Raw genomic sequence first — 13,394 nt, forward strand, 5'->3', positions numbered from 1 at the left:
ACTACTTAAAAATAAATTAAATGAACTATTCATTTAATTTGACAAGAAAAACTATTTTCAATTTTACTAAAATAAATATCATCTACATTATATAATGTAGTGTCCGTTTATTTCTATTTCTTGAACTATTTTTACTTTTTAATTCTAAACATGAGATATAAAAACGTTTGATAAAATTTCGAAACAAATACTTTTAACAGAAATATTAATAACATCTACTATCTTTCAGCAACAACAACCGATAAACAACAGACAAGAACAAGATAACCAAACGAGCCCGTAGTTTTATTTTGCACAAATTTGAAAATGACAAAAAAATGTTTGATGATATTGTAAAACATACTGATTAATTGAAAGTATATACTTTTTTTTTTAAGGTATACTAATATTGAAAACAAAAAAAAAAAAATCCATCGTCATATATAATATATCAAACTTATTTTTACATGGTCCAGCTAGCTAGCCTCTCACACATGCAAGGGTAGAATAGTGAAGCACAGGATAAGTCCGAAAACATAAAAAGAAAAGAAACTTAACTTTTAGCTATATAATTAATTATAAATATATCACAATAATAATACTTACAAAATTTTGAAAAAAAAAGAAAAAAAAATAGATATATGAAATTAAAGAATATATGTAATTGATCATGATGGTAGGATTGAAGGGAGTAAACGGGCTTGATCCATTTACCGATCTATTTATGACCCATTCGTAACCTAGTCAGTTAGAGTTATGGTTAGACTTTAGGTTTAGTCCAGCTATAAATAGATAGTTTTGAACAAGAATTTACCCTAATTCATAATACACAGTGATCAGAGACTGCAAAAGGCAATTCCTCTTTCCCTACACACTCTAGCCGCCCTCTTCCCTATTCTAGGTATGCGTTCTTAGTTCGTGGAACAACGGTGATTGCTCCTCTAGTGTAGCATTTTCCTAGATCGGTGATACAGAGTCATGGTCAATTTCTTCCGTTGCTGTTCAACACATCTACGCTACAAGAGGTAACCATAAATCTGTTGTTTGTTTATTGATAGATCCGAGTCCATTACCCGTCCCTTTGAGGTTAGAGATAATATGCATTGGCAGTTAAAAGTCTTCATTGGTATCAAAGCCCGTTAGTTTTGTGTTCCATCTATTAGGAACATTTTTTGCATGTATGATTCTTTTGATTGGTTTGATTGAATAAATGCATGCTTGGTCGATTCGTGTCTCAGATCTACATATTTTGTGTGTCTTGGGATGATTTTAGTTTGGGGAAAATTGCCCCGTGGTTGCTGGAAATTTCTAACGCGTTTTAGCGGTTTAATGTGAGTGATTTAGGGTTTGTTTGTGATGTTTCACTAATTTTCAGTCGTCAAAATTCAAAACTGACCACATCATCAAACTACCAAACCAAAACCCCCACCGACTAAAACTTTGGAACCGCCGGCCGCTAGGAAGGTGGCGCATGGCATGCACGCGTCAACAAGCCAACACCCACATGCGTCTCTAGCGTGTGGTGCGTGCGACGTCCCTTGTTCGACATTAATTTTTTCTAGTATGCTTGTTTGACTATTTGTGATTTTTCTGTAATTTTAAATTTATTTTTGGATGTATGGAATAATTAATATTGCTTTAATTAGTATTCTCTAATTATTTTTAATGTGTAAAAATAATTTTAAATGCCCATAAATTTATATAAATTAAAATTAAATTATAGAAAAGTAAAACGTTTTTCAGATTCTAAAAATTTATTTTTTTTAGAGACACGTTTCTGATTAGAGGTAAAATTAATAAAGATTGATTATACTTTTTAACTTTTAGATATTCAAAATGTATTTCTAATATTTTGAATGTACGTGCGATTAAAAAAAATTATTAGAATTTTTTTTCTAATTAATTGTTATTAATTCATGATAGATAACCAAAGATTATTTTTAAATAAATTATATATTGTTTGTTGCATATAACTGTATGAATGTACACTACGCCAAAACCCTCTTCAGACGACGGTTAAAAACCGTCGTCCCGCGAGATATAAATCTGTCACGGGGCTCGCTGCCGTCTATTGCACCTTCAGACGACGGTCAGGTTCTGTCATGTTTCGTCATCACACATGACATTAGCCTATTTTCTTACTGTCATCTTTCCCTTGTCATCTTTCCAAGAAACCTGCCGGGCTGCGACAGTGGATCCCAGGCCCGCGGCCGCGACACGCGTGGTATAACCTTTTCTCCCCTTCGTCCATCGCTCAGCTCAGTGCTACGTCATTCACGGCCGCGGATTACTATCCTCGGTAAGTGCAGAAAATTCACCAAGAGCATTTAACACATGCTGAAAATCCAAGAAACGCGTTCGTTCAAGTGGATAAAGACGTCCTTTCACAACGGACACGACTCTTAACCAACGGATACATCACTTCAAACACAACCCTTCAACATCTATAAATAAAGAGTTGATGTGGAGAAAAAGTGTAATGAAATGCTATAATATAGATATAGAAATCAGAGCGTAGAACTAATGTCTAAGTTCTAAGTAAAAACAATTCGAGAGTTAGAAATTAGATTCTGTACAAAACAAGATGAGGTACACATATTGTTTATAGTTTAATTACAACTCAGTAGCGTTTAGACATTATTCCAGTTTTAGTTTGCATCATGGTAGTGGCCGACCGAATCCCTATTACGAAGTTACAGCGAGAAGATTGAGTAAAGTGTTCGCCCCCGAGCCTGACAACCTCCTAGGAAACCCAAGGAAGCGGAACCGATCAAGCCCTTCACTTGCACGCCCTCGAAGAATTCGATGCTCCTTATTCTCTGTAAACTTGTATCAATTTATATTTCATCTAATAAAGTCCGTTCTATTCGACAAATCGTTATGCAGCACTTATGGTAACCAATCCAATATAAGTGAGGCTGGTGTTTTCATTAATATGCACTTGAATTCAAAATCATTATAAGGAAACTTTGTTGAACACTTAGGCAAATTATCATCTCGAAAGAGTTTCAATTTGAGTAAGGGCAACTATCCCGAAAGGGTTTTGTCGCGTTCAAAGCCAATTAATTAGAGGTTCCGTCATTTATTTCATCATCATAATCGATACAAAGTTTAAGTTGTTTTCTTTGCTTAATGCAAATGAATAAATTCATTCGTTTTTCTAATAAGTTCTAAATGTTCCTGTTTTGTAAAATTCATCCTTAAAATCAGATGACCTTTCTAACAATCGATTTATTCTAAATATAAAATCTTATTCCAGCATTTTCAAATACTCAAAGTTCACAAATTCAATTAAACAAATTTCCTAAATTCAATTAAACCAATTTTCACTTTTCATTTACATTTAATAATAAATCCAACTAGTTCGAAATTAATAATTCAAAAATAAGTTTTTCGTTAAAAAACGTATCTCTGTGGGATCGATATTTTTATTACTACAAGCGAAACTGTGCACTTGCGGAAATCGCTCAACAAGTTTTTGGCGCCGTTGCCGGGGATACGCCAAAATTTTTGACAAAATTTTTATTTTTCGTATTTTATTTTCGAATCTAGGTTTACACATTATTTTTATATTTTATTTATTTTCAGTTATATAACATATTTGTTTTCAATTTTGTTTTGAAGGTAGTTTGGCTCGTGTAACAATTTCAAGTTCATGCGCAGTTCGCGAAATTCGGGCACGCCACCAGATCCTTTTGATCCAGAAATTGAAAGAACACTTAAGAAAAACAAGAAAAACAACAAAAACAAAGACAAAACACCCTTAAAAACCAAAGTAGTCCAGCCAGAAATCATGGCCGATCCACCGACACTTATGGATTATGCTAGGCCAGGAATGGTCGGTGTAACTAATAGTGTAGTTAGACCCCGTATAAACGCAAATCAATTTGAAATTAAGCCTGCTTTGCTTAATATGTTGCAAAACAACGTAACGTTTTATGGACTACCTAACGAAAACCCTAATGCACATTTGACAAATTTCTTAGAAATTTGTGACACTTTTAAAATTACTGATGTAACAGCCGAAGCAATCAAACTTCGCCTCTTTCCTTTCACTTTGAAGGATAAGGCAAAAATTTGGTTAACTTCTATGCCTGCTGCAACATTTGAAACTTGGGACCAATTAGCCCAAGCATTTTTACAAAAATATTTTCCCTTAGCAAAAACCGCAAGAGTCATCAAAGAGTTGACATCTTTTACACAAAATGATAATGAAACTCTTTATGAAGCTTGGGAACGTTTTAAAGAACTTCAACGTTTATGCCCACACCACCAATTGCCAGATGCACTTTTAATGCAGACATTCTATAATGGATTAAATCCTACGACTAGAGGTTCATTAGATGCTATGTCTGGAGGGTTATTTATGAAGAAGACGTCCGCCCAAGCAAGAGAACTTTTGGAGGAAATGGCAATCAACAGCAGTATGTGGCCCGCAGAGCGTGGACATATACCAACGGCGAAACCATCATCCTCATGTACATCATCGGTTAAAGGTATAATGAATCTTGATCCTGTAGCAATGTTACAAGCCCAATTTTCTGCCTTATCGCACAAAATTGATAAATTTATGGCACCATGCGATCCTAATGATCCGATCCATAGAGACATTGACTACGAAGGTATGAATGAGATAGAACAGGTAAATTTTGTCCAAGGACAAAACCAAACTACTAATCCTTATTCTAATACTTATAATCCTGGATGGAGAAATCATCCTAACTTTAACTGGAAAGATGGTAATAATAATAATGCAAATGCTAATCAATATCGTATAAATAATTATCAAAATCAAACAAGAGATACGATTAGCACTTTATCTTCAAAAATCGACAAATTTATAGATGCTATGAATGGAAAGGTAAGTAATCAAGACGATGGTTTTAAACGGATCGAAAATAAATTCGATCAGCTTATCAAAAACCAATCATCTAGCATCCATAATTTGGAGGTTCAAATTGGACAACTTGCTAAATCAATTCCATCCCGCAAAGAGGGAAGTCTTCCCAGCCAAACGAAAGAAAATCTGAAAGAGCATGTTAAGGCTATCACTCTTCGTTCGGGGAAAAACTTCTTAGGTCCGGAAATGCCCGGAAATTCAACTTTACCTGGAAATGATTTACCAAAACCCAAAGAAGATACGTTAAAACAAAAAGATACACCAATTGACTCTAATCCAAAACCTTTTGTACCAAAGCCACCTTTTCCATACAGGGTCCGAAATAAGGACCATGATAAACAACTTTTATCATTTTTAGACAAACTTAAAAATTTGCATATAAATTTAACATTCATGGATGCAATTACGTAAATTCCTAATTATGGAAAATTCTTGAAAGATTTAATTTCAAAAAAGATTAGTTGGGAAGGAATTTCATCCATTTCACTTTCTGAAGAATGTAGTTCGATAGTATCAAGCAAATTACCTACTAAACTCAAAGATCTCGGATGCTTTACCATTCCGTGTACTTTGGGAAATATGGAATTCCCAAGTTGTCTTTGCGATTTAGGAGCTAGTATAAACTTGATGCCATTGTCTATTTTTGAGAAATTAGGATTAGAAGAAGACATCAAGCGTACCAATATGGTTTTGCAATTAGCGGATCAATCCACTAAAAGACCATATGGTATAATTGAAGACATTTTGGTAAAAGTTGACAAATTTATTTTTCCTACTGATTTTGTTATCTTAGATTTTGCTTATGATGCTAATTGTCCGCTAATCTTTGGTAGACCATTCATGAACACGGGACGTGCTCTAGTTGATGTGTCGGAAGGAAAAGTAGTTTTACGAATAGGTGACGATAAGATCGAGTTCGATATGAATCAAGCGATGAAATATCCTATGGAGGATTTCGCTTGTATGAAGCTTGATTTAATTGAAGAATTGTTAATGACATTGTTCAAAGAGAAGAAATAATAGAACCTATAATGGGCGAAGAATTAGAAGATAAGGACCCAGAGCCTTTGATTCGAGAAGATGGACCAGTTCCGCCTTCAGTAATAGTTCCACTTAAATTAGAACTTAAAGAACTACCAAACCATCTGAGATACACTTTCCTAAGCGGAAGTGACACTCTACCTATAATCATCTCTAACAAATTAACAGAAAATCAAGAAGAAAAATTGAAAGAAGTTGTTAGAAATAGAATAGGAAGTATGGGATGGCAGATTTCAGATTTAAAAGGAATTAATCCTAGTATTGTAATGCATAGGATTCACTTAGAAGAAGATAAGCCACCTAAAGCGGATAGACAAAGACATTTAAATCCGAACATGAAAGAAGTAGTCAAAAATGAGATTACTAAACTTTTAGACAATGGAATCATTTATCCTATTTCGGATAGTGAATGGGTTAGTGCAATCCATTGTGTACCCAAAAAGGGAGGTATAACTGTAGTAAGGAATGATGAAGGTGAATTAATACCTACGCGAACCACCACCAGTTGGAGGGTTTGTATAGATTATAGGAACCTAAATAAGGCAACTAGGAAAGATCATTTTCCTTTACCTTTCATCGATCAAATGATCGAAAGGATAGCCGATCATGCATTTTATTGTTTTCTTGATGGTTATTCCGGATTCTTTCAAATATATATTTACCCGGATGACCAAGATTAAACAACCTTCACATGTCCTTATGGAACATTTGCATATAGAAGAATGCCTTTTGGTTTATGTAATGCACCAGCAACTTTTCAACGTTGCATGACTGCAATTTTTAATGATTTCATCGAAGATATCATGGAAGTATTTATGGATGATTTTTCAGTTTATGGAGATTCTTTTGATGCATGTTTAAAAAACTTAGATAGAGTTCTTTCTAGATGCGAAGAAACGAATTTGGTATTAAATTGGGAAAAATGTCATTTCATGGTCGACGAAGGAATTGTTTTAGGTCATAAAATATCTGAAAAAGGATTAGAAGTGGATAGAGCAAAGACTTCAGTAATAGAAAAATTACCCCCACCAACAACTGTCAAGGGAGTAAGATCTTTTCTAGGACATGTAGGTTTTTACAGAAGATTTATAAAAAACTTTTCTGTGATTTCCAAACCACTTACTAATTTACTTATGAAGGATTCAACCTTCGACTTTAATGAAGATTGTATTAAAGCTTTTAAAACATTGAAAACAGCCTTAGTCAGTGCACCCATAATTGCTAAACCCGATTGGGATTTGCCTTTTGAAATCATGTGTGATGCAAGTGACCTAGCAGTAGGATGTGTTTTAGGTCAAAGAAAGGATAAAAAATTACATGTTATTTATTATGCAAGTCATAATTGTCCGGTGCACAATTAAATTATACAACAACAGAAAAAGAGATGTTAGCCGTAGTATTTGCATGTGATAAGTTTAGGTCATACTTGTTAGGATCTAAAGTTATTATTTATACAGATCACGCAGCTTTACGTTATCTGTTTGCTAAGAAAGATGCAAAACCGCGTCTGATTAGATGGGTTTTGTTGTTACAAGAATTTGATATAGAAATTAAAGACAAAAAAGGGGGTAGAAAACCTTGTCGCCGATCATCTATCGAGACTAGAAGATGAAAATGGTCCTATAGGTGAAACTGTCGGTATACGAGATGATTTCCCCGATGAACATCTCTATCAGGTAGAAAGTATCATGTCACCATGGTATGCAGATTTTGCTAATTATCTTGCAACCGATATCGTTCCGGAAGGATTATCTCCCCAACAGAGGAAGAAATTTTTCTTCGATATTAAACAATATTTTTGGGAAGATCCCTTTCTATTCAAATCATGTGGTGACGGGATAATTAGGAGATGTATTGGAGAAAATGAATATGAATCTATAATAACAGAATGTCATTCCAGCTCGTATGGAGGACATAATGGAGTTAATAAAACGGTAGCTAAAATATTAGAATGTGGTTTCTTTTGGCCTACAATGTTTAAGGACGTTGGTTCCTTTATTACTCGTTGTGATAAATGCCGAAGAACGGAAAATTTAGGAAGGAAAGATGAGATGCCCCTCACAAACGTGTTGGAAGTTGAAATCTTCGACATGTGGGGAATTGATTTCATGGGACCTTTTCCGCCTTCCAATGGTAAAACTTACATATTAGTAGCCGTTGATTATGTTTCAAAGTGGGTTGAAGCAATTGCAACCCCTACGAATGATTCTAAAGTAGTTATTACTTTTCTTGACGATATATTTTGTAGATTCGGTTGTCCTAGATACGTTGTTAGTGATGGCGGTACCCATTTCATAAATCGAAATTTTGATATGCTTATGAAAAAATATGGAGTACGCCACCGCGTGTCAACGCCATACCATCCTCAGTCAAATGGTCAGGCGGAGATCTCAAATAGAGAACTCAAATGGATTCTAGAGAAAACTGTTTCGTCATCAAGAAAAGATTGGTCACAAAAACTCAATAATGCGCTATGGGCATACCGTACTGCATTTAAGTCACCAATAGGAATGACTCCATATCGTTTAGTATATGGAAAAGCATGTCATTTACCAGTTGAATTAGAACATAAAGCCTATTGGGCTATTAGAAAACTTAATTTTGATTTACAACAAGCAGGAAAGAAACGTTTGCTCAATTTGAATGAGTTAGATGAGTTACGTCATTTATCATATGAGAATGCAAGGATTTATAAAGAGAAAGTGAAAAAATGGCACGATGCCAAGATCAAAGTCAAACACTTTAATGTTGGAGATAAGGTGCTGTTATTTAATTCACGGCTTCGTATATTTCCAGGAAAACTTAAGTCCAGATGGACCGGACCATATTTAGTCGTCAAAACATTCGACTATGGTTCTTTAGAACTTGAGGAAACTAACGGCAATCGTTTTAAAGTTAATGGTAATCGATGTAAAATCTATTACGAAAATATCTCCGAAATAGGAACTAATTTCGTAACAAGATTTCCTGACATATAAATCATTTTATTTTTCTAATAGTTAGTTTTTATTTATTTTTATTTTTATTTATTTATTTATTTTGTTTTAGATTATATCATTTTATTAGAATTTCAGATATAGAAAAATATATTCGAGTCATGATTTTAATTAATTTTTTTAGAATTTCATGAGAATTAGAAGAAATTCAGTGATTCTCAGTTGAGAATTTGAAATTCTCAGTTGAGAATTCACATATATAGAATTCTTAAGGAGGTAAGAAATTTCTGAACTTATAGAGAATTTAAAATTCAGTTGAGAATTCTGATTAAAAATTGAAAGGAAAATTTCTGAACTTACCGAGGATGAGGATTCTCGGTAGAGGATCAGAAATTTGGAGTTTTGACAACTGATTTCCGCAGGGAAATCAGCGTGTCGCGACCGCGGGTCAGCATCCTCGGTCGCGACACGGGAAAATTATGCCCAAATTAACCCTTTTTCCAGCAGATGCAACTCTTCAGAAACGAAAAATTGAGTTTTTTCATTTTTAAGAGGTTTGTTTCATGCCTTTTCACCTCAAAATAACACCTCTTTTCATCCTAGGATTTTATAAATAGGTTCTAGAGGTTCAGTTTTCTGTCACTTTCTTTTCATCTCTATCAGAACTATCTCTGATTTTCTTACCATTCACAAATCCATACACTAAGTTCAGAACTTTTTTTTCTTTCCAAACATCATGGCTTCCTCAAGCACTTCATCTAAGAAAGTTATTGCTTCACGCAATAAACGTGTTGATATATCAGAGCGTTATGGATGTCACTTTCCTATCTTCAATCATGAAGAGCGAAGGCGCTTCTTGAGGCTCCGATACACATTCTTTGTCGGAATGCTATACATGGATGACTTTCTTAACGATTAGTTGGGAATTAAAGATGATATGAGTCGCTACATGGAGCGATTAGGATGGACCAGATTTGTTGATATGAAGTTTCCTATAATTGGAGACTGGATATTAGAGTTCTTCTGTACAGTGCGTTTTGTTAACAAGCATCGGGTGCGTCTCAGTTTTCATCGGGATGGCGAAACTTTCACTTTTGGATATCCTGAATTACATGTTTGGTTTGGTTTTCCCTTGAAGGATACTACCAAACGTCATCATGGAAGAGATATGACGTCCACTGATATTTGGCGAATGCTCACCGGTATCTGGCCTTTCCACCCAAAACTTGCCTATAATAAGTCTTTCTATTCCAACTCTATCCTATATTTGCATAAGTTTCTGAGTCACAGCCTGTTCGGTCGCACGTTCAGTAGTGTCGTCCAAGAATCTGATCTTTATGTCCTTGGCGATATATTTCAAGGCAACGTGGTTGATTCTTCAAAAATTCTGATGGAGGGTCTTGTTGCCGCATCTAGATCAAAGGCTAAGAAGGTTGGGTTTGGGAATATTATATGTGGAATAATACTAGGGACCAAGGGCAGTATTTCTGTTCCTTGGAGTGATGTAGAATCTTTCCCGATGCTAGACTATGAATTTTTAGAATTTGAATGTCTAGTGAAGCGAGTTTTTCGATCCGGACCAAATTTTCTTTCTGCACCAGAACGTCAAGCCTTCGTGCAGTTGAAAATAGAACGATATAGGGCTAAGAAAATCCCGATTGAAGGGGACGAATTTTTAGCATAGCTTGTGTTTTGTTTGTTTGTAAATATATGTTAATAAATAAAAATTTCTCTTTTGCATTATACTTTGTTTTTGATTATATGGTTACATTTTAATTTCATAAATCTATACCAATGAATCAATTAAATGCAAACTTAATCCATTCATTAACTAATTAATTGATTAATAATTAATTATTAATTGATTAATAATTAAATGCAAACTTAATCCATTAATAATTAATTTTCAAGTTCCTAAAATAAGATTCATTTAACTTAAATTAATAAATGCACATAAATGCTTCAATTAATTTTAGTTACAAACCTTTCATAATCATAATTTTAACATTTATTACTTAATGCATTTTTTTATTTTAAATTTTCCATTAATAAGGATAAACCTTTGGTTTTCCTTATCATTTAATGTTTTACATTAATGTTTTTAAGTACAGATCACATTTTAAGGGAGTACAGGTTCCAAACTATAAAAAAAAATTACATGAATTGAAGTTATTATGCAGAATTGGGTGACCACCGTGTGATCCGCAGCCGAGAATTAATAGATTCTCGGTAACTTCAGCAAATTTACTCCAAGTTCAGATAATTTTTTTTTTGCTGCCAAACGCGATTCGCGGCCGCGAATTCTGGATTCTCGGTAACTTCAGAAATTTCTTCAACAAATTTCAGAGACAACATTGGTTTAAAAACGCGATCCGCGACCGCGGATACACATCCACGACCGCGACACGCGTATTTAAGGCACTCCAAGTCCGATTTTGGCCTATATTTTCCGCCTCTTCCCATTTCACCCTATACCTATTCCTTTTCCTATTCTCCCTCTACCTAATTACTTTTCCTATTTCAACTCTACCTATTCCAATTCCTATTCCTACTCTAACTATTAATCTTCCTACTCAAACCCTATATATACCTATTACTTACACAAACCTTACATCACCTCCAATTTTAACCAATCCCCTACTCTTACCTTTTCCCAATACCTTACTTTTACTCTTCCCAATTTCATAATTAACCTTTTCAATCACCTACACCTTTCAACTTCAAGTCTACACAACACCTCTACTTCATCTTCAACCTCAAGCTTTTCTCTCTTTTCTTTCATACTAAACCCTAAACACCATAACCATGCCTAGAGCAAAGCGTGTTGGACACAAGCCGGCTGTCACTGAGGCTAATCGCCTAAGGATTAGTTGCGGAGCTTATTTCGACATTCATTCTGAAGAAGAAGTTGGACGTTTCAAGCACTTTTCAAACGCCAATCGTAAGTTCGTGGATATGCAGTTTCTTGACTTTGATTCGGTAAGGAAGTTGAACTTCACTACACAAATTACTGCTTTTATTGAAACTTTGGGATGGGAAACTTTTGCTTCTATGCGTTTTCCACAAATTCAAGAGTATGTGGTTGAATTTTTGGTTACTTTGACGATGAACAAAAAGAGGACTGAAATTTCTTTTCGGAATAATGGTGTCACCTATACCGTTGATTATGAGGCTATGGGTAACATGTTTGGTTTCCCTACTAGTGACTTTTATGATAAGCCTCGGGATTTTGACAATACCTCTTTTTGGCAAACTCTTTCCGACCAAACTTCTTTTGATTCTAAAAACACTTCGAGCAAGTTGATTAAGGACAATTGTGTGTTCTTCTTTCACAAGTATTTGAGTTTTTCACTTTTTGGTCGTGTTGAGAGTTCAAAGATTCAAGTCCGGGATTTGTTTGTTTGGGATTGTTTGTTCAAGGGTTTACGGGTTGATAGCATTGGAATGATTTTTGACAATTTGTATCGTGCTTCGAGGGCTCACACCACTCAAGTCCCTCTCGGTAATTTAATCACCGCTATTGTTTTGGGGGCACGGGATGAATTGGCTACTTTTGATACCATGGATGCACCACAAGCCCAAGCAACACAAGATAATGATCCGGTGGATTTAAGGCGGATTTTGAACCAAATCAATGCAAATAATCGACAAATGAATTTGAGAATTGATGATTTGGTGGAGAACAATATGGTGATGAATGACAACCTCAATACTTTGAGGCGTGCGCATCGTTCAACTCGGCATCGGATGCTTTCATTTTTCCGCCGCCGAAATGTGGAAACTTCACCAACACCTCCGGATTCCCCGCCACATGCTTAGGTTTTATCTTTTATTTTTATCTTATCTTATTTCAATTTCAGTTTCGTACATTTTTATTTTCTTATGTTTCGTACAATTTCGGTTTTTATTAATTTTCTGATGAATGTTTTTGCTATATCTTTCATTTATTTCCGTTTGTTTTATCTTTAGTGTTTTATCTTCATTTTTGCACCAATGAGGACATGGTCCAATTTAAGTGTGGGAGGAGATATATACATATATCATTTTTATACAAACGAATGAATGAAGGAATGTATGCAAATGAATGAAGGAATGTATGCAAATGAATGAATGAATGTATGCATCACTTGTTTTTTCAAAATACAAATGCAACGTATATTGCAACACTTTTAACTATATTGCAACAAATGAAAAAAAACCTAACATTTTTTATGAAATATCATTTTTACATTTATAAATTAATCATAAGTTAAAATTTTTATGATTATTTTTAGGTTATCATTATCGATAGAAATAAATATTTCTATACGGGTAATATTTTTCAAATATTTTTCACAAATCTTCGACACGATTTTAAGTAAAAAAATTGTCTCGAGTGAATGTATTTAAGTAAAAAATTCTTTATTTTCAATCTCTATTTCATATCATGAAATTCATGATACAATAAATCTTATTTTAAATTTTTATTAGGTTTATAGGCATTAAATTAAACTAACAATTTTTAGTTCGGTTTTGATTTTGTCTTACATTAACACCAA

General features: G+C 34.2%; 1 non-coding gene across 1 annotated transcript; it reads right to left on the minus strand.

The window, feature by feature from the left end:
- Positions 1 to 4,150: 4,150 nt before the first annotated feature.
- Positions 4,151 to 4,257, minus strand: LOC136207596 (small nucleolar RNA R71). Its single transcript, XR_010676729.1, has one exon. It is a non-coding gene; the product is annotated as a small nucleolar RNA R71 (small nucleolar RNA).
- Between the last annotated feature and the right edge of the window lie 9,137 nt (positions 4,258 to 13,394).

The sequence above is a fragment of the Euphorbia lathyris genome, chromosome 9 (assembly GCF_963576675.1).
Source record: "Euphorbia lathyris chromosome 9, ddEupLath1.1, whole genome shotgun sequence".
Classification (NCBI taxonomy): domain Eukaryota; kingdom Viridiplantae; phylum Streptophyta; class Magnoliopsida; order Malpighiales; family Euphorbiaceae; genus Euphorbia; species Euphorbia lathyris.